General features: G+C 34.5%; 1 long non-coding RNA gene across 1 annotated transcript in view; it reads right to left on the bottom strand.

Moving 5' to 3' along the window:
- The window catches only part of LOC121478875, a 388,317-nt gene that overhangs the window by 115,741 nt on the left and 245,169 nt on the right, over positions 1-27,407 (bottom strand). Inside the window, exon 2 of the long non-coding RNA XR_005984600.1 lies at positions 21,284-21,415. This is a non-coding gene — a long non-coding RNA (uncharacterized LOC121478875). The remainder of the gene's footprint in view (positions 1-21,283; positions 21,416-27,407) is intronic.

The raw sequence follows: 27,407 nt of genomic DNA, 5'->3' as shown, positions 1-27,407 counted from the left end.
TTTTCTATGCCTTGGATAAGTGATCATTTTGCAATATGCTTATTCTGCTGTAAATTTATTATAAGTATATTGAATTTTATTGAATGTTCCAAAAAATGATTAAACTATATCTTTATTCTTGAACAATTAAATTGTTTCCTCTTCTTTGAAATAAAAATGTGATACATATTATGTGCTTTCAACCTTCCTTGCCCCATCTCGACCAATATTTAGAGTTACTTCTTAAAGACTGTCATAAAATTAGAATAACTCTGTCAAAGAGTAAATACTTTTTATATTCACTTCCCCATTTTCCCATAAATAATTCTTTTGAGTTTCTGTACCTATATTGTTGACCAATTCATTTATATGGAAATAGCACTTTAACTATAAGATTTTATATATACTGTATATAATACATTTAGATAGATCATCATATTCGATCCTTAAAACCACCCTGGAAGATATATTATTATTTATTATTATTACATCTATTACAAATAATAAATGAGAAAAACAGGACTTAGGAAGATTTAGAAATTTGCTTAAACTTAAATAGGTCACAGAACCAGGATTCCAGATGTTATGATTCCCAAAAGCTAAAACCTTTTTAGCATGCTGTGCTTCAGAATATGCAAATGATGAAATTATAGCCCAGAAATGTTTAATTGAATGGTAAAAGACACAAAGCGTCTAAGTTTCAGGTCTAAAACCTAGTTTCCTTGATGTTTTCTCAAGTTTTATTTACGCTTTGTTTAGCCCTAAAATACAAATTTCTATATATTTCTTATATCTGGTGTGTGTGGGGGGAGGCAAAGGAAACTTAATTATATCTACTTTATCAAATAGTCCTCTGGGGATTTATTTTTGTCAAAATAATCTTCCATATTAGTAAAACTTTTTTTTTTTTAATTTTTATTATTTATGATAGTCACACAGAGAGAGAGAGAGAGGCAGAGACACAGGCAGAGGGAGAAGCAGGCTCCATGCACCGGGAGCCCGATGTGGGATTCGATCCCGGGTCTCCAGGATCACGCCCAGGGCCAAAGGCAGGCGCCAAACCACTGCGCCACCCAGGGATCCCCCATATTAGTAAAACTTAAAGACCAGAACACAACAAATACAATGTAGCCCTTTCTTGAAACCCTTTAGAGAGATTAGATCATAACATTAACTACTATAAACTATTTACTTGTCCTAACAAATTTGCTTTTAATAAATATTGTTTTTAACTGAGTGAAACATTCTGAAATTCACTCCCAAATTTTCTTAAATGGCAAAGAGTTGTGTAAAAGCAAACTTTACATGTAATTTGTGAACCTTAGCAATTACTATCGTATCATTTAAATAGCAGGAAGTGCTGACCTGTTTTACATTTTATTTTGGTTGTTTGCTTGATTTTTGCCTCTTCATTATACCTCCAAACTGGTAGACAAAAAAGAAAACTTCCTTAAATAAATAAAAATTAAAAAAAAAAAAACAATGGGATCCCTGGGTGGTGCAGCTGTTTAGTGCCTGCCTTTGGCCCAGGGTCTGATCCTGGAGACCTGGGATCGAATTCCACGTCGGGCTCCCAGTGCATGGGGCCTGCTTCTCCCTCTGCCTGTGTCTCTGCCTCTCTCTCTGTGTGTGACTATCATAAATAAATAAAAATTAAAAAAAAAGAAAACTTAATGTTATGTGTTTTCTTTAGAATATATCATGTTTCTCTTGTAATCATTTAGCAAACTTGATAAAAAGCCTTTTCAGAAACCAGTCTCCAAGAGATTCTCTATATGGATTTTAAGTCCAACACTGATATGTAAACTCTGACTCAATGTCTTACAATTTACTAAAACTAGAGGCATGTGACTTTTTTTGAAAGTATAGTACAATTTAAGAAGAGAACATAGTAAATAGTACAAATTGTTCTTGTATCAAAGTTGCATTGAAACTTTTTTTTGGGGGTAGGGAGCTTTGGTTTTATACTTAAGTGAAAGTCAGTATAGCCTGGAGAATCTTAAGAATCAGAAAAATGTCAGAGGCAGAAGTTGGGAATCCTCTTGAACACCAGAGTAGAATAAATTGTGACATATTCTTGAGTCTTCAGTGATTTTCTTCATCATCCTTTTCTTTACATGGCATCATACCCAGAAAAAGATCTGATCCCAGGCTCAGCCGAGCTCAGACAGTTAGTCTTATGTTATGGATACTTGGCCTCAAAATAAAACTTGCCACCCTCTCCAGACAGAGCCACTTCTATAGAGAAAGGCAGTAATAATGGACATACTAAAGTCACCATTTCCATATTATTTACAGTCCCGAGTGTGAAAGTCTAAGCTCTTAATCTTATGAGTTAGGAGATGGGGATCTATAACAATTAAGAATGAAAGTTCCAGGTTCAAGTCAACTTGGTCTCAAGTTGATATTATATCTTCCTAACAATAGCACATCCAGTGTCATAAAGCAAAATGAGGAAAGATTTGATATTCAGGAAACCAGCTTTCATTCCAATTCTTGTCATGGGCTATTTATTTAATCCTTGAAGTCGCAGTTCTTCCTTTATGAAGCAGGTGTAGTGGGTAACTCAGGACTGCAATAAACTATTACATCAACAGTACTTTACCATTGTTCTCTTGTAAGTATTCACATGTAATTTTTATTTATTCTGTTATAGATACCTAAAGTACCTGAAGTTTAGGATAACCTCAAAACATAGTGCATCTTCAAACAGACTTAAATTCAGTTTATATTTGCCTCTCAAAATTGTGGAAGTCTAATCTCTATTATAATAGGTTTCCATAAGTATCACATTATATAGTATTCTCTTCCATCCAATGTGGACCTCAGGAAAAATTGTCAATTATGTTACATAAAACAGATTCCATACTTTCCTAAAATTTAATGTGAGTCTGAGTTTAGATGTCTTAGATATAAGGAAAAGATGTTTTCTAAACAAATGAATATATTTGTAAGGTATCCCCCAAAATAACAAAGTATTTTTTTATTATGCCAAACATTCCAAGAGAAAAAAGAGGATTATTCAAGCAATTTCTACAAGTGTTGCTCCTGTTTATCATAGATAGAACCAGTTTAGCATAGATAATCATAATGCTGTGAAACCTAATATCAAACCCATCCTTTTCATTGTTCATGCTTTGCTATAGAAGACAGCAAAGCCATTTTACAGAGCAGCCATCTATGTAAATCATAAATTTCAAATTTGAAATCTCATTAATATTAATATTTTAAAAGTATATTTTATGTTATTATAACAGCCATATTTTAATTTGAGGAATACCTCATGTCTTTCAAATGTATTGCCATTCACTGTTTCAAAACAAATTTTTACAATAATGTTCTGAATCAACACCAAATTCTAGCTAATACTCACTGTAAAAAAAGATGTATTAACAGTCATTAATTAAGACCCTGTTTAATCCACACATTCATTATGAATTGTTTTTCATGAGATTTGTTACCTTAATTATAAGCATCAACAAACGAAATTAGTTGTTGATTTTGAGTTTCTTCTGTTTCCCTATATTTTAGCCAAGAACAATTTTTATAAAGACAGAATCTTTCTTAATGCTTAGCATGGTGAACAGAAAACCATCAGAAGTTAATTAATGAGGACAGTAAATTTTGTACTGTTTTCTTATTTTGGAGGCGTTAATAGTACTTAACACATAGTATATTTCCTCACTATTCTTCTCTCTCTATGTATATACATATGTTATTTATTATATATATAAATTATATATATTGTAATATAATATATATATACTTATTTAAAAGTATGGCTAAATAAGTGAATCATGAAAAAATAATGTCTGTCTTTCACCAATAAGGACAATAGTCACTTTAGAATCTATCCCAGCCATAAAAACAAATGAACATGTATATGAACATATATACACATAGGATCTTTCAGAATCATTTTAAGAGCTCGCCACTCTTTTTTTTTCTTTTTTTAAGATTTTATTTATTTATTAGAGAGCACAAGCAGGAGGGGCAGAGGAAGAGGGAGAGAGAAACTCAAACAGAGTCTGTGCTGAGTGTGGAGCCTGCTCGGCTCAATCTCCTGACCCTGTTATCATGACCTGAAGCCAATTCGAGTCCCAATGCTTAACCAACTGCTCCACCCAGGCGCCCTGTTGTTCATTTTCATTCTTTACACATTATCTGTACCTGATTCCTTTTCATGACATCACTGTTAATTTTCTCTATCTCACTTGACCACATCCTTTGTTTTGGTGTTCAAGGCTGATTGCTTTGACTTTCTTAAAAGTTGTATCCTCAAGTGCCCTATCTCCTTAATAAATGTTGCACTTCCTCAAGAGGGAAAAGAAAGTCACTTACACACTTTTAGCCTCCATATATAATAGTCTATAATAACCTCTGAATGCGAACTATCCTAAGTAAGACCACCACTCCACTCAACAATTGTCCAAATTGAAAAGTGGGCACTATGTCTCTGGCAAGAATCCCCACTTCTCTGGCTGTACCAATCAACCCTCACAGTCTTACCCAAACTATTCCCATTCGATTTTTTACCCTTGTTTGTTTAAATCGTCACAAAAAGTCCCCAGGACTCCCAGGTCATCCATACTCTTCCTCACTGTATACCTCATTGATTCTGTATCCCCCTCTTCTGATCCCTACGACCCTCTGCTGTGCCATCAGTAACTCTTTGTCATTACTAACATTATCTATGTTCTCCATCTTATTTCTGAATGATCCTGTCATTTAGTTGCTTTAGGTGAAAGATTTTCTGCAAGTTGTACTCTTCCAACTCTCAAGAGTGAGAGTGAGTATTTCATTCTTTTCACTGATTGTCTACCACTCATTTATAGGATGGAGCTGCTGTTCTCTTTGTAGCTCATTTGCTACTTTCTGACTATTCATTCTCCATCCCCATATTTGAAATTCATGCCATCAGACAATACCACACATCATCTCTCCTTATTGAAATTATCCTCAGTAGCTCAAATCCCTATTTCTTTTTTTTTTTTATTTTTATTTATTTATGATAGTCACAGAGAGAGAGAGAGGCAGAGACACAGGCAGAGGGAGAAGCAGGCTCCATGCACCGGGAGCCCGACGTGGGATTCGATCCCGGGTCTCCAGGATCGCGCCCTGGGCCAAAGGCAGGCGCCAAACCGCTGCGCCACCCAGGGATCCCCTCAAATCCCTATTTCTAATATTTTGAGGACTTTAACTCAGAAAAGATTGACACTCAGGTAGAAGTGGTAATAACATGCTTTTGAATGGCCTCTAAATGTCCATTATTGATGAGGATCCACATTTTGTTGATAATGTGACGTTCCTTTTCCAGTTACTGGCATGTGCACTAAATATTCATGTAAATTCTTTGAGTGGTCTTCAAGTTGTACTTCTGTACAAAAGAAGGTCATAATTTTGTTAAATAACTGAAGCATTGGGTCATAGACATTTATTACTCATTGATTATCTTTGGGCTCTACATTTTTCCCTTGCAGGTAGTCAGAAAAATGTGACTAGTTCTAGCCTAAGGATTGAGTGAAGTGGCATATGTCACTTCCAGACCAAAACATTTAAGAACTAGCATGCCATTTTGCAGTCTGTTTCTTTCTTTGATGGACAGCATAAGGATACATGTGTTTTATTGTAAAAGCATCTGTCAACTTAATCTATGAAGTACAACATGGAATAAAACCCTTTATCATGTTTTTGATTAGGGTAATTAGATATAAATGATTGCTTTGTTGTAATTAAAATGTAGGGGATACTTTGTTATGATAACACTGTTCTTTCTTTCCTGGTTAAGATGGTATGAGGATCTCCAGCTCTGATGGTGATAATGCCTTTCCTTCCTTCTTATGATGGCAAAGTAAATGGCAATTTATATTCAGAATCTATGGTCTTTTTAAAAAGATTTTATTTATGTATTCACGAGACACAGAAAGAGGCAGAGACATAGGCAGAGAGAGAAGCAGGATCTCTACGGGGATCTTGATGCAGGACTCGATCTAGAATCCCGGGCTCCCAACCCTAGCCGAAGGCAGATGCTCAACCACCAAGCCACCCAGTGCCCTCTATGGTCTTCTTTGGATGTTTCCAAGCAACTCTATTGCATTCCCTTAGAATACTCATGCCCTCACTTTCCTAAAATAGCTAGTACCTAACTTCTCCTCTCACTGGCATCTCTTTACCTTTCTTCATTTTCACCTGAAGGTTCTCTATTGCTGAGAAGATAGAAACTATCAGAAGTTAATGTAATCCTAATACCTCTTTGTCAAACTGCATTTGTGACATTCTAATTTGCCTTCTCTCCTATTACTTTACATGAACTTTACATAGTACTCTTAAAGAGGAATTCCTATTATGTACTGAATCATATCACATATTTTCTACTCAGCAATATCACTTCAGAATCCCCCCCCCCCAAAAAAAATCACTTCAGATTTCTTACCTCATTTACTTTTTCTCTTTCAAAACCATTTTCATGAGCATAAAGCATACGCAATTGTTTCTTCCATCTTAAAAAGAATCTCTGGGACTGCCTGGGTGGGTCAGTCAATTAAGTGTCTGACTCTTGATTTTGGCTCAGGTCGCGCTTTGGGGGTGTGAGATGGAGCCCCACTTCAGGCCTCCTGCCTAGCATTAAGATTCTTTCTCTTCCTCTCTCTCTGCTCTCCACTGCCCCCTCCCAACCACTAAGGCACACTCTTTCTCTCTCTCTCTTTTTCTCAAAAAAAGAATCTCTGTTAGTTCCAAATTCCTCCATCATAATGATCCATTTGTATGTTCTATTTTCCAGGAGGAATAAATCTAAATTGTTTTCTTCAATCTTTGAACATAATTTCTCTCCTTCCATCTCTTTAAAATTCCTTACAATTAATTTTTATATACTAATTGCTCTTCCAAACTTCTGTCTCAAAGTCACAAATTTCCTCCATGTTCCTAAATGCAATAGTCAATACAAATCTAAATTTTATTTGATAAACAATACAGAGTAGTATGCTGATTTCCCCTCCTTTAAATATTTTCTATGTGTAGCTTTCAGAGTACTAACCTCTTGGTTTTTCTCTTACCTCAAGTACTACTCTTTCTCAGGCTCCTTAATTGTACTTCCCCTTTGTCTTGGTTCTTTCCTATGCCATTCTTCTGATCTGAGATTTCTCACCTTTCTGTTACCTTCAAAGTTTCAACAGGTATTATAGCCATCACTTTGACTATATTAATTACTCCTCAAATTTCTTTACAGTCTCAATGAACATGCTGGCAGTTTGTTGAAAATTAAACCTGTACCCACAATATGGTCCTAGGTATTTGCTTAGGAAGAGAAATAATAGTAAGTGTCCATACAAAGATTTATACAATTATCACAATTTTATTCATTATTATCAAAGATAATACAATTATCACAATTTTATTCATTTGGCCAAAACTGGAATCAACCTGGATATCCATTAACATGTGAATAAAAACACAGTTTGATATGTGCATATATAACAAAATATTACTCAGCAACAAAAAGAAATTTTTGATGCACATGACATGATATGGCCAGAACTCCAAATAATGATGAGTGAAAGAAGCCAGACCAAGACAAGTATATATGATATGACTCCACTTTTAAGAATGATAGGAAATGGAAATTAATGAATAGTCAGAGAAAGTAGATTAGTGTTTCCCTGAAGAAAAGAGGGACCAAAGAGAAGATTTAAAAAGGACACAAGGAAACTTTTGGAAGCTGATAGGCAATGTCCTCTATCTTGATGATTGTGATGGTTCTATAAATGTGTATTAAAACTATTTGTTTTAACTTTACACATTACATATTGACACTCATTGCATGTCAATCATACCTCAATAATACTGTTAAAATACTATTGAGAAGTAATGTAAGAAGTCAAAATCTAATTTAGTGGTTTTGCTAAAGTTTCTTACGTAAGAGGAAAGCAATAGCATGGGAAAGTCACTAAAGAAGAAAAAACAATGCTATTTTTTAGAGGCAAATCAACTAAAATTCTGCATGAATATTATTTTCTCCTAAGAGCAATAGAGCATAAATAAATTTAATGGAAAGCCAGCATAACAAAAAGCATGCAATACATGTGTGCTAACAGGAAAATGTTGAGCCTCAAATAGTTTTCCTTACCTTTTGACAACCATGAAGCTAAAACTTCTTTACCAAAACTGTATTATAGTAATATTCCTTGATGAACTAAAGTCTGCTTCCATACACTGATACATTTTTCCAGCAATATCACTGTGATTGTGTTTTGTGTAATATTGTTATTGACAAAGTATTTCTGACATAAGACTTTACTGTAAGTGCAAAATCTACATTGACCATAAATCATGGCAATAGACCTGCCAGCATAAGTATTTCAGATTTTATTTATTTTGGGTCTTTATTTATTGCCCAAAGAAGTCACAATGAAAAACAAACGGTTCACCTCCTGAGTTAATTTGTGTTGACAAGGAGCACTGTGATATTAAAAAGAAATTGGGTGGGAGGGTAGATAAGGAGAGACAATAGTAATAAAACCTTTATCCAATAAAATGCCTTTAAAAATGATCATACTTTATGGTAGTTAATATTTAAGGTTATTTTTCTATAATAAAGATGAGATGAAATCAAATCTGTGAAAATACTTCATAATATATTTTGTGGTATAAGTATTATATGGCATTAAACAAAGTAAGAATTTGGGTGAGCATCTGCATTTTCCCTTAAATAAGACTAAATTAGTTAACATATATATAATAATATAAGTAAAACATACATTAATATCTACTGACAATTAGCAGAAAAAGATTTTCATGGGATGTTCAAGAAGAGCCTGAATAAATGCACTGTATCATAAAGTATACTTATGCATTATATATGCGATTAAATTTAACAACTGCTATTTCTTCTAATGTTTATGTGACTTTTCTTCACCGAGCAGGCAAATAAGTTTGTAAAACAAGCTAGATTTTCTATATAAAATAATGCAAAAATAAAGTGTGACTTTCTTCTTCTTCTTTTTTAAAGGTACTATAAGGGATTTTGTGGGAGGAGGCAGGTACTTTATCTGGCCTCAGGGAGTTCAGTAGAGGTCCATGCATTACCCAGTAGGGCGAAGCAATTGATATCCGTAGAAGCAAACCTAGTTTTTCTAATGCATATATACTTTGCATACTTTCAAATTTTATATTTTCAATTCATACCTAATTCTTTTAAAATGTTTCTGAGAGAGTTTTATTTAGTTTTTTATTGGAGTTCAATTTGCCAACATATAGCATAACACCCAGTGCTCATCCCATCAAGTGCCCCCCTCAGTGCCCGTCACCCAGTCACCCCCACCCCCCGCCCACCTCGCTTTCCACCACCCCTTGTTCGTTTCCTCTGGGAGAGTTTTAAACTAGGGATTCCTGGCATGTATATTGTGAGTGGGGACAGACCTTTCCCCCACATTAGACTGTTGCATTAGGTCCATTAGAAGCTCTTTCAAGTTAGTTTCCATGCCATTTGACATGCCCCAATTTTACTTTTAAGTACTTCCTTTTTGTCACTACGAGAACCTCTGAGGTTATCCTGGATTTCCTTTGCTCCAGCCGTGAAAGTAGACATTTGTCTTCAGAATTTTGGGTCCTTCTGATGGCTAGAGGCATTTGGAAGCAGTAGGTGTGCCTGTTGCTCCTGGGGTATCACTGCTTCTAGTCTGTCTCCAGACAGAGCTGGGAAGTACACTGTGTGGTCAGTCTTGCATACACAACACCCCACTTAATCCTCTATCCATCTGCAGATATTTTAAGGTAAACATGGGTTGATACCAATACCTTCTACCACGATCCAGTACCCCAGGGCTTATTCTAGCCTGTCGTCCTTCGTGTAAGCTTATTTTTAACTAGTTTCTCAGACAGTGAAATGCCTGACTCATAATATTTACACCTTTTTGCACTTAAGTCTTCAACCCCCGTATACAAGTCGGAGTGTTTCTTGATTGCGAACCAGTACTGATTTGTGAGAAAAAAAAAAAAATAAACCACAAAAACCTAGGATACACTATTTATGTAAACTTATTTTGTGTCTCTCACCTCATAGCACCCAGGTAAAAAACACTGTTTTTCAGAGTTAATTAGGTCAGCTACTTTACTCTTACCTTTCAGTGGAGTTTATCATATATTTGTAATATAATTAGGTTCATTTGTCACAATATTCAGTCCTTGTGATACCCCTGAATGATTTGGTTTTAATTTTGGGGCAGCAAAGTTTATTCCTTGTGGCGGGAAATTCCACGATTTTTGACAAATATGGAGTCAAATCTAGGGCTAGAGTTGTTATCTACCACCACTATTCAAAACAATAACATCACTCTAAAAATGTCCTTATATGACATCTTTGTGGCTAATTCTTACCCCTCCCCCTGCCAACTCCCGTTCTGTGCCAGTAAATTTAACTTTCCCGAATGTTATGTAAATGAAATCACACAGTACTGTGTCCAGTTCTAGATAATGATGAATGAAGTTCATGTAAATACTGCCATATAGGCTTTTGGGTGAACATAATTCTCATTTCTCTTAGGTATGTACATAGGAGTGGGATTGTAATGCCATATAGCATTGTAAAAAACTAACCTTTTTTTTTCCCCACCAAGTGGCTATACCAGGTGTGTTCCCACCAGTAACGTATGATATTTCTAGTTTATTTACATCATTGTCAGCACTTGGAATTGTCAGTTATGTTGTTTTTATATGTTCTTATGTTTTAACCTTTCTAGTAAATATATAGTGATCTATCTATCTATCTATCTATCTATCTATCTATCTATCTATATTTTTTTGTCTTTCACTGATGACCACAGTTTATGAACATCTTTTTTGTACTGATTGGCCATTCATATATCTTCTTTGGTGATTTACAGTTCAAACATTTTGCCCCTTGGGTTATTTTCTTCATATTACTTAGTTTTAAGATTCCTTTAAGTATTATAAGCTTTTTACAGAAATGAGTTTTTTTAAAGATTTTATTTATTCATGAGAGATACAGAGGGAGAGAGAGAGAGGCAGAGACACAGGCCGAGGGAGAATCAGGCTTCATGCAGGGAGCCTGATGCAGGACTCAATCCGGGTCTCCAGGATCACACCCTGGGCGCTAAGGTGGCACTAAGCTGCTGAGCCATCCGGGCTGCCCCAGAAATGAGTTTTGAGAAATGTTTTCTTCCAATCTCTTGCTTTTTTTTTTTTTTTTTTTTAAGATTTTACTTATTTCACAGAGCAAGAGAGAGCAAAAGCAGTGGTGGAGGGAGTAGGGAAGGAGCAGAGGCAGAGGGAGAGAGAAACAGACTGCTGAGCAGGGAGCCTGCCCTGGGGACTTGAATCCAGGACCTTGATATCTTGGCCTAAGGCCAAGGCAGAGGCTTAACCAACTGAGCCACCCTGATGCCCCCTATTGCTCCTTTTTTCAGAACCTTAATATTATCTTTTTAAGAATGGAAGTTTTTGGTTTTCATATTGCTAATTTTGTCCTTTATTTCTATAATATAAGTTTGTGTCCTAAGAAATCTTTGCCTAATGATTACAGATATTTCCTGCTATACATTCCTCCAGAAATATTATAGTCTCAACTCTTACATTTAGGTCTAGGATACATTTTGAGTTAATTGTTTTATTATAGTATGGATGAAAGATCGAGGTTCATCCTTTTACGTAAAGCTATCTAATTTCCCAGCACTATTTGTTGAAAAAAAACATTCCCCTTTCCCTATTAGATTACTTTGGCACTGTGTCAAATATCAATTGACTAGATATGTTTGGAATTAATTCTGTACTCCATTCTGGTCTATTGATCTACCTGTCTAACAATTTGCCAATAACACTCTCTTGATTGTACTTTTATAGTAATTCTTCAAATTAGATAATGTGGAAGTTCCAGCTTCATTAATCTTCTTAAAATTTGTTTTGAGTATTTTAAGTCCTGGCAAGTTATATGTAAATTTTAAAATATACTTGAAAATTTCTATTTAAAAAGAGGGTGTTGGAGTTTTGATTTTGATTGTAATAAATCTGCAGGTTAATTTGAGAAGATTGACCTCTTAATATTGAGGTTTCCAAACCGAGAATGTGGCATATCTCTGTTTATTTAGGTCTTATTTAATTTCTCTCAGTAATATGTCATAGTTCTTGAAGTATAGTTCCGGCATTTATTTTTAAAAGGTATCCTTAAATTCATGCTTTTGATGATATATTAAATCATATTTTATTAAATTTAGGTTCCAATTCTGTTTTCAGCATATAAAAGTGTGATTAATTTTTATGGTGACCTTATGTAGTCTTACTAGACTCAATTTTTTTAAAGATTTGAGAGAGAGAGAGAGAGAGCCATTCCACACTGAGCAGGGAGCCCAACGTGGGGCTCTATCCCAGGACCCTGCGATCATGACCTAAGCTGAGGGCAGATGCTTAACTGACCAAGCCACTCAAGCACACCCTAGACTCAATTATTATGGTAGACAATTTTTTTTTTTTAAATTTTTTTTTTTATTTATTTATGATAGATAGTCACAGAGAGAGAGAGAGGCAGAGACACAGGCAGAGGGAGAAGCAGGCTCCATGCACCGGGAGCCCGATATGGGATTCGATCCCGGGTCTCCAGGATCGCGCCCTGGGCCAAAGGCAGGCGCCAAACCGCTGCGCCACCCAGGGATCCCGGTAGACAATTTTTTATCTTTTCATAAGAAGGATTTACTTTTTCCTTTCCTATCTGTACACCCTTTTTTCCTTTTTCTTATGGGCAAAAAACATTGGAAAGCTCTGAAGGTTATCTTTTTTATTAGTGTCAGAAATATTTTGGAATTCTTCCTTTGTAGTATTTTATTTTTAATTTCTTTTTGAACAGATAGTAAAAGTAAGTTCTTAGAAGTAGGGTATCTATCAAAGCTTTGGGAAGGAAGGCCAATACCTATAATGTATCATGTTACATTCACTCCATTGGCTTAAATGTAATAAGTGTAAAATGGCCACAGGAATCTTTTCACTTCATTTATATTTATTATAGAAATAGACAACATGACAAGTATATACAATATGAAAATTTTCAATTATATAAGATTGAGACTATTATTCACTCATTCCTAGGTGGATTTCTAGTCCATTATGACCTTAGAAATATAGATGAGCTTTTTCTCATTTTGAAAACTGCTATGCTACCACTGTGGAGAGCATCTCATCAAAGGATATTGCTCAATGGTTGGTCCTCCAAAGAGTGTTGCTTTTCACACCTTTACTGTGACAGATTGTAAATATATTCCCAAATATGCTTAAGATACATGAAATGATTCTTCTGTCGTCATAAATCTATTGAAGCTTTTATGGTTATGCAAATCGGACAACTCCTACACTGATGTTTAGATTCTATGACCATCTATGACCGTGACTTAGATTTACAACTAATGCTTCTATACATTTTACAATATCACACAACAATCTAGCTTTATTAAATTTATGAAGTTTTATTGAATTGTTTAAGTTAGCAACTGTAGATTTCATGTTTGCATTCATATACATTTACATATTTTCCAAATATAATGTTCAAACATATTATTTATAGCCCAATATGATCATTTTAAACTTCATGAAATTGTCATTCATCTGATTTTACATTGAAACTTCAATTTTTTTCCATGTTACCTTTCTAAAACAGTTGATCAAAATAATAAGCTCTTCTCAGTATTATTCTATTGTGTCAAAGTTGTTATTTTATCCTGAATTGTGCATTTGCAGATAGTAGTAAAGAAAGTAAGAAACTTGGATGTTTTTGTACATTGTTGTTATATTTGGCTTTTTCCTCTAATATATTCATTCAAGATTACCAATAATTTATCTCATGAAGTCATTTATGAACATAATGCTTTCAAACTCCTTCATTTAACTCCTCCACTTAATTAAAAAGCAGCTTGTTACTTGCTTTCAGGCTATTTCTAAACATTAATTCTCTAGAAAGTTCTCAAAGCCAGCAATGTTTGCTTTATATTAAAATGATTTCTAATTAAATCCTTGATTTTTAAATTTACATGTGAACGTTAAGAAATAGATTTTATTATCATAGCTTATTTTTGCATGATTTACATATGTACCAAAGGGAAAATCTGTCTCTATCTCCATGTAAGTTAATTATTATGGGTGCTTATGTGTTTACAAGCAAAACTACAGTCTGGTTTGTTTTAATTCATTCTACCTTATTTAATATAACAAACAAAATCATATGTCAGGACCTAAAAATGTGTGTCTTCATGCCTCTGTGTGTGTGGTGTGTATATATTATCTGCACACATGTAAAAACAAAAGTTCTACTTCAGGATCGTGATAGGTGACAAATAGGCATGATGGACAAAAATGAGTAATTTCATTAATTATCTTTAGGTCACACTTATATAGCCTATTTAAAGAAAGCCAAGGGATCCCTGGGTGGCGCAGCGGTTTGGCGCCTGCCTTTGGCCCAGGGCGCGATCCTGGAGACCCGGGATCGAATCCCACATCGGGCTCCCGGTGCATGGAGCCTGCTTCTCCCTCTGCCTGTGTCTCTGCCTCTCTCTCTCTCTGGGACTATCATAAATAAATTAAAAAAATAATAATAAAAAAAAAAAAAAAAAAGAAAGCCAATTGGGCCAGCCCAGGTGGCTCAGCAGTTTAGCGCTGCCTTCGGCCCAGGTTGTGATCCTGAAGACCCGGGATCAAGTCCCACGTCCGGCTCCCTGCATGGAGCCTGCTTCTCCCTCTGCCTGTGTCTCTGCCTCTCTCTCTTTCTCTCTGTCTTTCATAGATAAATAAAAATCTTAAAAAAAAATAAAATAAAAAAATCCAATTGTCTTGATGGAAGAATTAGCGTATATGAACATTGACTAAACCGAATCCTTTGGTGTGAATGCCGTAGCACAGTCTCCACTAGGAACCTATCCTTTTTAAATACTGCTCTTAAGATACTTTCCACATATTTAAACAGAAATATATGAGCTTTCGGGACGCCTGAGTGGCTCAGCAGTTGAGCATCTGCCTTTGGCTCAGGGCGTGATCCTGGAGTCCCAGGATTGAGTCCCACATCCGGCTCGCTGCATAGAGCCTGCTTCTCCCTCTGCCTATGTCTCTGCCTCTCTCTGTATCTCATGAATAAATAAAAAAAAATCTTAAAAAAAAAGAGAAATATATGAACTTTCCTAATACTTTATTAATTTTATCTCTCATTCAGTTAAATTGCAATAATTCTTGTCCTTTTTGTTTCACTACTATATTGAAGTAGTTCTTTTAGATTCTTCTAGGTTAGGGTTATAGTTTGCCATTTCTGTGTGCTCCACTCCTAGCCTGTGTCTGACAAACACTAAACTTTTCAATAAGTATTTATTGAATTAACCATAAAACTGATTAACAGAAATTATCTTTTATAAAATATAAAGATGACAAATGGTTTTGATTATTGATTTTAACTGTGGAATTCTAGACAAATAATAAGATTTAGTAAACAAATTCATTGCTTATCTGCTCACTTTAATATCAGTTTTAAGGCTTAGCTCATTATTATATTTCGAATAAATTATTTGAGGAAAAATTGTAAGTTTATTATTAAATGGCCAAACAGTTGTTTTAGGCATTTAAAATGGGCAGTGCAAAACTCGTGACAAAGAAAAGTTTAATGTTTGATTTGAGATTACATAAACTAAAGACAGAAAAAAGTGTTTTAAAATAATTTATTTTACTCTACTGAAGTCTGAACAGATGTAGAAATAATTCCCATGTAGCTTTTACAGGTGACTTTAAACTTGGAATTATCAAAATGTATTGACTTTTGAGGAACATAACAGAAGTTTGTTAGCTTCTTCTAAAGGATATTTCAGGAGTCAAAATTTATTAGTTAAAAAGATAAGCTCCCTCAACAAATTCTCATATAGAATATTCTAATAATTGCATGCATACAATAGACAAGAAGTTAAACTTATTAAAAAATGAGAAGATATTTTGCTTAATATGGATATATATGCATTGTATAAGCATGTATAATTCAAACAGTAGTTCGTAAATTATTAAATTAGTAATATATAATTAGTAAGTCAATTCATTAGGTAGAAAACAGCAAAAGCCACAAGGCTGTATTGGTTGATTTTAAATAAAGACTTGGATCACTTAAAAATAAGAAATAACCTATTCATTTAATAATTATTAAATTAATTAAAATTCAGTAATACCTGAATTATTAATTTAATCAATTTTAATAAATTATTATATTTTGTAAGAGGCAGAAAATTTTCATACACGTATAAAATGAGACAAAGTAGTACTTGCATTATAATATCATATTAAATGTTATTAAATGTAATCACATACATAACATAAAAAGAATATCATTTAGTATATAATAAATCATTAATAAATATTCACCCTATTATTTTTGTTTATATCCACTTGGGTCTGAAGTCCCATATATATCACTGCTATGATTACAGTTAGATATGATGTTAGAATAATTATGTTAATTTAAAATATTTGTATTTTATTCAAAATTGAGTAACCAAATTAAATATTAACCAAACCTTTCACATAAGGTTTCAGATTGTTTAAGTAAAGCCTACATTCTAGCAATCTATGATCTAACCTAAAAGTGTTAGTCATGTTTTATATACACATTAATAAGCCCTGGGAATCCATTGCTTAGGAAATATATCACAGGAAAGTAATATACCATATGAAATAGTGATTTTTATATTGGGTAGTTTTCCAAATCTTGATGCCATGATTTACTGGTTGACAGTGTTTGACAACTGAGGTTGTTAATTATCATGAAGGATTTGTTAGGGGACAAATATGTAAAGAATTGATTTTCTAACTAATCATTGGTCACATATAACAGTTTGGCCCAGGTTAATATTTAATAACTTCCACATACAAAATGAGTGATGAAACACTGAGATGAGAAGAAAATTAACAGATTCTGGGGAAAAGGAAGAACTAGAAAGAGGGAAGTGGAAAGACAATAGTGTAAATTTAAAAATCATTAAACAAATATATTAAAATTTAAGTTATACCTGCCCTCATTTTGAAAACCAGTAACAGTAGATTTTTTTCAGATAACATAAAAGACTTATAAAATAGCTATGTTGACAGAATGCATTTTCTGTCATAAAATGTATTTATATTTATATAAGTATATAATATATATAATATATTTATATTTATACCTGATTCCTGCTCCTTTGAAATGGATATCTTTATACCTATTTTGCAGTGAAAATCCAAGTGGTTCATTGGAATGTCAGTGGTAGGAAATATTCCATTCTTAACATAGTCATAAAGGAAGGAATTAATGAATTAATGAAGAAAGGTAAATAAGCAAAGACTCATTGTAGAGAGGTTGCTATTTAAAAATCCATTTCAAAATAAGATGTATTTAGTTTCAGGGGATCTAAAATGCCACACCTCAAGAGTGTCTGTTGACAGACCCCTGTATTTTGAACAACAGGGTTTTCTAACCATTTTAACCATATACCCTTTTTAGTTGTGCAATGTATATATAATCTTTTTCTAGAACTGAGCATGCTTCTTATATATGTCAAATACTAAATTGAATAGATTCTGAAAACTATAAAAGTAATGTACTACTTACAGAAAGGAATTGCTTAATTTCAAGGCCACAAAAGAGTTCATATAAAGAACATGAGCTAACTCTGTTTCATACATTTTGTATAAACAAAGATCGAAGAATCACGTTTTAATAGCAGATGAATAAGCAAATAATGCATGTTTTTGGTAAATCTACTCATTTATTTGTCATGTTATTTTTTCAGCACCTGTCAGGAAAAATGATATGTTAAATGTGGAGGCAGTATGTAATATGTAAAATATATATGAAATTTTGATGTCATCTCATAATGATATGCTTCCCTTGGAGATGAACCAAATGTGAGCTACAGACATAAATTCAATTCGACAAATACATATTTTATTCAGTTACTTCTTCTCATAGCCCTTAATGACTAGTGCCACGATGAGTCCTATGTTGAAGAAAACAATGGGCCAAACTAGACACTAGAGTGGAGAGGCAAAGATGCCAAACCAGTTGAGAAGGACAACGTAGCAGGCCTTTCTCCCTCACTTCTTTGGACAGCTCCTTCTGCCCTAGGATCTGGGACTAATGATAATATCTCACTGCTATGAGGAGAATATTGTGTCAAAACTCATAAACAATGCATTGTGGAGTGCCTGGCTGGCTCGGTTGGATGAATATGTGACCCTTGACCTTGAGGATGTGAGTTTGAGGCCCATGTTGGGTGTAGAGATTACTTAAAAATAAAATCTTTATATATATATATTTTTTTTTCCAAGTCAGACCAATCAGAGACCTTACCTCAAATGTAAACTAAATGAAATGGCAAGAGGAGAGTTCTGTCTTCTGCGTCACTAACTCCTCTTGCCATTTGAAGGAAAACGATCTGTGTTAGGAGAGAGTGATCATAACCCAAACCAAACAAAATGGAGGGAAAAAGAAATTATGATTTCTGGAACAAAGTTAACCTTGTATTATGGAGCCATTGAGATTCTCTTTACTTAAGCTGATCTGAGTAGCCTTTATGTCACTAGCAACTTAAAAAGTCAAATTTAATAGTTTTAGGAAGCAAATGTGGGTAGGATCTCAAGGTTAATTTGAGTTCAAATGTTGACAGGGACTAATAAAACAGCAAAGAATTATTGGGCTAGAGGAAGCTCCTATTCAGTCCTAATAAATTTATATGGACATCCATATAAGTGGATTGCCTCCTTAACAATGCCACAGTTCCATTTCCAGTGATTATACCTGTGTTGTTTGAAAGCACAGTCCTCCACTTCTCTCTCCTGATTCTACGAGCCCAAATCTTTCTTTCTATTCTTCATATGCAAAGTACAGGTAAATATAAAATAGGCAACTTGTGTCCGTCTGTATGTATATATGCATATACATGTATCAATATTAATTTTCTATCAATCTGATTTCTCTGTTATTTTATCATTCTAAAGTAGAATCAGATATCTGCCTGCCTATATATTTATCTACCTGCCTTCTTTCCCATCACTCTCTCTCTCTCCTTCCATCCTTCCCTCTCCCTATTTTTTCCTGTTTATGGTTATACAATTCATCAAGCACCATTTGTTCAAAAGCTATCATTTCTGCATTGGATTGCTTTTCACCTATGTCAAAATCAGTTTGACATGTTTGTGGTTGGTTTCTAACTGCATTCTCTACAGGTTTCACCTGATATCCAAAAGTAGAGCATCCCTATGAATTTTTTCATAAGCTGAAATGACATAAAGCAAAAAAAGCAATTACCATTATAAGAAAAAAATCGAACACTCCCTGATCCAAAAATAACTCTTCTTAAACTTTTCTGATACCTGAGGACACATCTTGCTAGCAGATGCACAAAATAAGAGGAGATAAAGCACAGATGCACACAGAACACAGTTCAAAGCTATGGTGGCTTGATGCTGAGATGCTGAGTGTAGGTCCTAGGAAAGGAGCTGGGCAGGGCCACTCTTGCTGCTCAGGGGGCCTGCTGCCCCTCTACCAGCTTGCTGCAAAACAAATGCTGAGTATTATTATTGCTTTTTTGTCTTGTAAAAGTGAATATCTCCTTCAGATTTCTTTTGGTTGGCGAAAACAGATATTTATGTGGGTCTTTTGTAAAAGTCAAATGGCATGATAAAACTTTTGAAGAGCAAGGGAGACACTTATATATTGCTGTACTGATCTATCTGTATCCATTCACCAATCTCAGTTTTATAATAGGTATTTCCCTCATTTTATTCTTACTTTTCAAAATTGTATTAGCTATTATAATATCTCTGACTTTACATAAAATCTTTAGTAAAAGTTACTTTATATCAAAAAAATCTTGGGCATTCAATAAGAATCACTTTAAATCAATATGTCAATTTGAGAAAAATTAGGATCTTTACAGTGTTGTTTTCCAATCCATGAAAGATTATTTCTGTCCATTGATTTCATTTTTTTCTTTCATTAGTGCTGTTTTCAGTATATGCACCCTATACATGTTTTGTTAGAGTCGTATCTATGTACCTTTTTAAAAAAAATATTATTTATTCATGAAAGACACAGGGAGAGAGGCAGAGAAGCAGGCAGAGGGAGAAGGAAGCTCCAAGCAGGGAGGCTGATCTGGGACTCGATCCCGGGACTGTGCAATTACACCGTGAGCCAAAGGCAGATGCTCAACTACTGACCCACCCAGGCATCCCTACCTATGTACTTTTTTTTGAGCTATTGTAAATAGTAATGTATTTTTAATTTTAATGCCCATATTATCATTGCTAAGATATAGAAATACAATTTATTTTTTGAAAGCCTGTCTGACATTTTGTGACCTTGTTGAATTCACTTATTAGTTCTAGAAGTTCATTTATTTGTTTTTTTTGTTTTTTTTTTTTTTTTTAGATTCCTTGGGAATCTATAGTGTGGCATATCATTAGAAATCTTTTAGGCTTGCAATTTGGGTTAAAATGAAGCACATTTTGCACAAATATTGAGCCTTCCAATGCAAGAATCCTCAAGCTAAGCAGTCCTGATGTGAATACAAGTTTTACACCAATGAGTTTCAGAATTCTCTTCAAAAGTATTCTCCAGATTTTATTCAAGTTTTAATGTAGAAAATATAAAAATTATTAACCTACAGAGTAAATAATTGCATTTTAACTAACTAGGTTAATAACAGCATATACAGAGATAAATACTTTGGACTTTTTTATAGATAAGATCTCTAATTCATTTAAAAAACAGTATAAACCCACATAATATTTTACAAACTTATGGCCCAGGGTGAATAGGTTTATGACATAAATCTGAATGCATGTAAGCGTACACTTTTATGTAGTTTTCTATCATTTCAAATATCAATACCCTAAAGAAAATTATTTCTTGAACATTTGAGTCCCTGACCACAATTTTATCTATTTATTTTTTTAAAGATTTTATTTATGTATTTAGGAGAGAGACACGGGGGGTGGGGGGGCAGAGACATAGGCAGAGGGAGAAGCAGGCTCCTGCACGGAGCCCGATGTGGGACTCCATCCTGGACCCCAGGATCACTCCCTGAGCCAAAGGCAAGACACTCAACTGTTGAGCCATCCCAGGCATCCCCACAATTTTATTTTCAAACAAGTTTGTCAGTAGCCTCACTGTGGTAATATGCTTTGTCTCCCCTCTGGAGGATAGATGTGGAATTTTAAATAATAGACAGAAACCATGTATTGTAATTAGGGAGAATAATAGTTCACTATGTAGTTACCTTACAATTCTTTCCTGCCAGAGACCTACCTGCCTCACTTGTGTTCAGAATGCCCATGTCCTCAGCGTTCATTCATCTGTATGAGGTTAGTATAGCAGGTAATAGTTGGTGCATTATTTCTTTGATCCTCCTCGTGGATCAATGATGCTTGAGCTCAGGACCTAGAAATTTCAAAGGGAAAACAGAACCCTTGTTAGGACCCATGAATGTCAGCACCATGACTGAAATGCTTTGCAAAGATTTTTTGCCATAAATGTCCTTCCTCATTCAATTATAGATATCCTTGACTAGTTTTATGTAAGAAGTTAGGTATTTCTTAAGGGAGGCATTTTTAGATGATGCAGATTGTAAGACTTTACTCCAATTACTGTATAAATTTGGTGATTCATTTTCATTTAGCAAATTATGATATGGCCTTCCAAAATGCCAAACGTTGATATAAGATTAGAATCCATATGCTTGAAAATGATCTCTTATTTAGTTAGAAAACATCAAGGGAATGAAGGGATATTATGCAAGAAAATATGCCATCCATAGCAACTAATAGTAGCATTTTAAATATGGACAGATTACATACAACACTAAAACACAACATATTATATAAGAAGAAAACATCCCAAATGTTTAAAGAATGTAAACAGTACATCTTTTTGTCATTTGTATAGAATTACGAAAGTTTCAGCTCCTTACTTCCTATAGTATTCAGCAAGAAGAGGGATGGTGTTTCACCTCAGCAGTGTATTTGGGCCATGGTTACTGAAAAAGCTCACCATCTGGAACATATCATGTGGGCTGTATTTATGTTCTCCAGAATAGAGAGACAGATGTCCACATTAAAAAAAATACTTGCCATACTGTCAAGCTTGTTTCCTAAGTACAGAAAACATTTCTGTTCAAAGAGGCTCACAAATGAATTTGCCCCTTGGATAATTTCCTTTCATTCGATTTAGAAATAATTAAATAAATGTCAGGAAATTTTATGCCATATTAAAATTAGTTAAATAACTTCTGTGATGGTTCTGCTATTATTTTTTACTTCTTAGCAAATAGTTTAAAAATTGACTGTTCACACGTGTTTTCAATAGGTAAAACTTCTTAGCGTTAAAAAATCATTGGCAGATTATAGATAAAATATTTCATTCTGTCTTATTTGTTGGATAAATTGGCTTCAATGATACCTCTAGGTTTCTTTTTTTAATATTTTATTTATTCATTCGTGAGAGACACAGAGAGAAAGAGAGGCAGAGACATAGGCAGAGGGAGAAGCAGGCTCCCTGTGGGAAGCCTGATGCAGGACTCGATCCCAGGACCCAGGGATCATGACCTGAGCAGAAGGCAGATGCTCAAACACTGAGCCACCCAGGCACCCCAATACCTCTAGGTTTCTATTGTATATTTTATATATTGTCGAACAGTACTCTGTATTTTATGAATTCTATATGTCAGATAATGACACATGTACAGTTCACTTTTACTCATTTAGGTGAAGAAAGAGAAAAGGAAAAGGGACAAAGAGTCATAGGAAACTCTGAATAAGGCCATATGGTTTCTAGTTTTAGCCCTATGTCTGAATTACATTAGACAAAGTACATTCATTGATTGCTTTGTGTTTTATTTGTAAAATGACCAGTTTACTTGATATTATTGCTACTGGGTATTTTTCCATTTCCAAGTATATGATTTGTGTATATGTTGGTTTGTTTATGCTTAGCATACAATGTCATTATTTAACAATTATTCTTTAAAAAAGAAAGCATTCAATTTGGTTACCTATTTAAATCTATCTCAAAATATATACAGTATTATGGTCAGTAAAGAAATTTTAGAAATAGACATCTGGGATCCCTGGGTGGCTCAACAGTTGGGCACCTGCCTTTAGCCCAGGGCATGATTCTGGAGTCCCGGGATAGAGTCCCACATCGGGCTCCCTGCATTGAGCCTGCTTCTCCCCCTGCCTGTGTTGTGTCTCTGTCTCTGTCTCTCTCTCTCTCTGTCTACGTCTCTCATGAATAAATAAATAAAATAAAAAAATAGACATCTCTCTTTGTGTGTTTGTGTTTATGTATACTTTGAAATTTTGCTCAGTGAAGTTTTTAAATGTACTTACTGAAGAATATGATTTCTAAGCTCCCTTACATTTATTTACAAAATAATTTTAAAATTATAAGTTATAGCTAAAAGAAATATAAATAATAGTATTAAGAATATAATGCATCATACAGTTCTACCTCTGCCATCCTGTCATAACTCTGGTTATAATCATGGCTTTTCCTTTTTGCTGTGTGCACTCTAAGACTGTCATGTATATAAAATGAGCAGCAGAACATTTTTGTGGACTAATTAAGAATATTCAGATGACTGAATGGAATTTCTTTTTTTTTTTTAATAAAGATTTTATTTATTTATTCATGAGAGACACAGAGAGGGGGAGAGAGAGAGGCAGAGACAGAAGCAGGTTCCCTGCAGGAGCCCGATGCAGGACTCGATCCTGGGTCTCCAGGATCAGGCCCTGGGCCGAAGGCGGCACTAAACTGCTGAGCCACCCAGGCTGCCCTGAATGGAATTTCTTAAATGGAGTATTTGGAGACTGTATTTCAAAGATAGTCTTGTTATTCATTCATGAAATATGTGAGGAGTAGCAGAATATGCCACCCTAAAATATGCCACGTTGGCGAATTGATTATTTTGAACTATAGACACCTAAAAAGCAGCAAATGCAGGGAGATCCTTTCATTGAACTCCTCTTATCTGCCTAAAGACAGATCTTTTAAAAGGAACTCAGTTGTCATAGGTTCCTTCCCTGGGGGTTTCATCATTCAGGCAGTATTGACTCTTAACACAAGAAAGGAGGCTAGAAATCAACAATCAACCAGACAAGCCTTGTCACAAACTACCATACCTTTCATCTATTCTTCTAAGGGTCCATTCATCCTTCCTAAAGTCATTTATTTTTCTCATGAGGCCTTCATCTTTCTTCCCTTTCCCGAACTAAGATGGTATTTAAGTTTGAATTCTAAGCCATCTCTTTGAGTTACTCATTTTTTCCCTGGGTATCTCTCATGTATACATGAAATATACATGTTAATAAACTTCTGGGTTTTTCCTTTTAATCTGTCTTTTATTACAATATTCTCAGCTAAGAACTCAGAAGTATAGTGAGAAAATTATTTTTTTCACTGACATAAGTTGTGTAGTTAACATCCACAAGAGTTTATGAGATACAGAGGGAGACTACAATTAGTATAAATTATGATTCATGGTGTTTAAAGAATTGAAATATATTTCTGAAGATAAAAATGCAGAGAATTTTTTTTCTAGGTCCTATAAGCAACATGTAATAAATGTTTTAAATAATGATTTATGAGTTCTGAGATAAGGGATGTCTGAGTGGCTCCGTGGTTGAGTGTCTGCCTTTGGCTCAGGCATGATCCTGGGGTCCCGGGATCAAGTCCCACATCCACCTCCCTGCGGGGAGCCTGCTTCTCCCTCTGCCTCTTTCTGTGTGTATATCATGGATAAATAAAATCTTCTTTAAAAAAAGTTCTGAGGTAGGAAAGCAATGTGAACATAGGGGATTATTGTTTCAGGACAGGACTATTACTATAGCACTTTAGAGAAGAACTCTGATAAGAAAGAAATGAAGGAGTCAGAAAACCATGTTCATAGATTAAATAAATTTAAGAAGGATGCTACACAGCAGTAAGCAAAGAAATAGGCAGTTGGTAAGCCATGAAAATAAATCGGAATTGTCAGCAATTTTAAGACAAGTCTTCTGCACTAAGCTGATTGCAAATCAAATTCTGCTGTATGTCAAAGTACAAAATGACATGTCACTGATAAAGACTTTCAGTCGTTGAGCTCCTAAGCAGTCACCTGGAAGACACCATGGAAGAGTTAAATGCATTGTAAGTGCAATTCAATACAGTTTAAACTTAATGAAATGGAAACAGGAAATGCTATTTGACCATCAATCACTGTCCATCTTTCCCACTCCTCCTCTCTGCCTTCCTATCATATTTTTTCCCCATAATCTTTGGTGAGTCTCAATAAAAGTTATTTAACTTATATTGGAAAATCCTACAGAGAGGGGAAAATACCCTACAAATAAAAACTATCTGTGCATTAAAAGCTGCACATAAAAACAAAATAAATTCACAGGATAATGGTGTCATAGAACTTCTTAGACAGTTTGTGTCTATTTAAAAATTTATACATACTTTTAGGAAAAAAATAAGGATTGTTAGCTTTATTTTCCATATTGTTATGATGCATATAACCTATTTTTAGTGATTCAAAATTTTAAGTTATTAATAAGTATCTATAGTTATCTTACTTTATAGAGCTGAAACATTTCTTGGCTAGCATTTCCAAAGATAAATTGTTCATATTTCAAGGTATAAAAGAAGTAAAATTATTTTATATTAAGAAACTCAACAGAATATCTATCATATGTAGTTGAAATAATAAAACATAAATTATGTATAAAATATTTAAAATTATGCATAAAACAACACATAATAAAAATGTACTATACTTAAATATACAATATATAAATTATACATACATGTATATATAAACACATTATTACATACATACATAAAATACAGCACACATATAAATATTATAGAACACATTAATACATAATTATAGCTATATAATTATGAAAAAATGAAGGAGTCAGAAAAGCATGTTTGTAGATTAAATAAATTTAAGAAGGATGCTCCACAGCAGTAAGCAAAGAAATAGGCAGTTGGTAAGCCATGAAAATAAATCAGAATTGTCAGCAATTCTAAGACAAGTCTTCTGCACTAAGTAAATTATATAAGTTATCTGGCATGGAAATGTATTTCATAATAGGCTGGGTCAATGAGAAAGGATTTTAGAAGGATTTTCTGCTTTCTCACAGACCAGAGTAAAAATTACAACTAATTGATGGAGAGGTCTAGAACTAGGAGTTGGGGGCTCCTGTGAGTGGGTTTGTGTCTGTTTTACTCAGCACCATATTCCAGTGTCAGAATTGTGCTTTCTAATAAGTAAATGAATAAGGATACTAGAAAATAATGGAGCCAAAGGGTAATAATGTGACCTAATTCCTCGGTGAGTCACAGGTAACAACTATAACAGATAGGGTTGTCACGCAAAGGAAACTTTATTTGTAGCAACTAAAGATACCACAGGAATTGACTTTTCAAGCTGTGACTCCCAGAACAAGAGTGAATTGGTTCCTTTTATTTAGGGGTAGGATGCATATTCTGAAAGGGGAATTTTGTCATCATAAGGTCTCACATGTACTTTAAGGAAACATCCCTATACATACATTGTATATTATATAAATGAGGCTTGTGTTCCACGTTGGGCAGAGATTCCAGTATTATAATGAGGCAAAAGTAGCTGTGGGTTATTCCATAGGTGACTCCATGGTCCATTCTCTGGAGGTGTGAATAAGGGGTTGAACTCAAACTGATCTGGCTGGTGTGGCCCAGTGGGAGCTCTTTGTCAGGGAAGTTGTTATTACATGAAGGGATAATTTTGGCTTCTGTCATTGGATGCTATGCCCGCTGGTCTTTTACCTGACTTAAGAGATAAGCTGGAAAGAAGAATGTGGGGAAAAAATATGGGACAAAGAATGATGGGTACGAGCTCCTGGGCAGTCAAGATCAGGTCTTGGGGTCTAGCTGGTGACAAAAGTACTTTCTCCACATGAGACTCTCCTACCTGCTTTTCTCTGCATGTTTGCTCCACTCATTATCATTCTCTCTAGAAATAAGTCACTCCTGCATGGTTAAATATTTTAAAAATTAAGCACCTAGTTTGTTTCCAATGTGTGTTTTTGTTAGGAGAAATATTTAGGAATTACATAGCACTTGGGCCTGAAACAAGACAAGACAAGGCAGGGCAGATGCAATAGCTGGTGGAAATCAACAAATGTGAGGCAGAATTATGATGCAGTATCATTCACCTGGAATCACTGAGATTTGAAAGAAGAACCAAAATTATAGTTCAGGCAGAAATTTGAGAATAAGGAAGTGGAACAAGGGTGGCAATGTGTTTCTTAAATGGCCAGAGAGAAAATATTTTAAATTTTGTAAGTGTTGGGTGATATAGTTTTAGAATATAGATGAGGTTTGGTGGAGTGAGATCCAGAGCCAATGA

This window comes from Vulpes lagopus, chromosome 19, assembly GCF_018345385.1.
Source record: "Vulpes lagopus strain Blue_001 chromosome 19, ASM1834538v1, whole genome shotgun sequence".
Classification (NCBI taxonomy): Eukaryota; Metazoa; Chordata; class Mammalia; order Carnivora; family Canidae; genus Vulpes; species Vulpes lagopus.
Note: the sequence above shows the minus strand (reverse complement) of the source record. Positions and strands in the feature narration are given on the sequence as shown.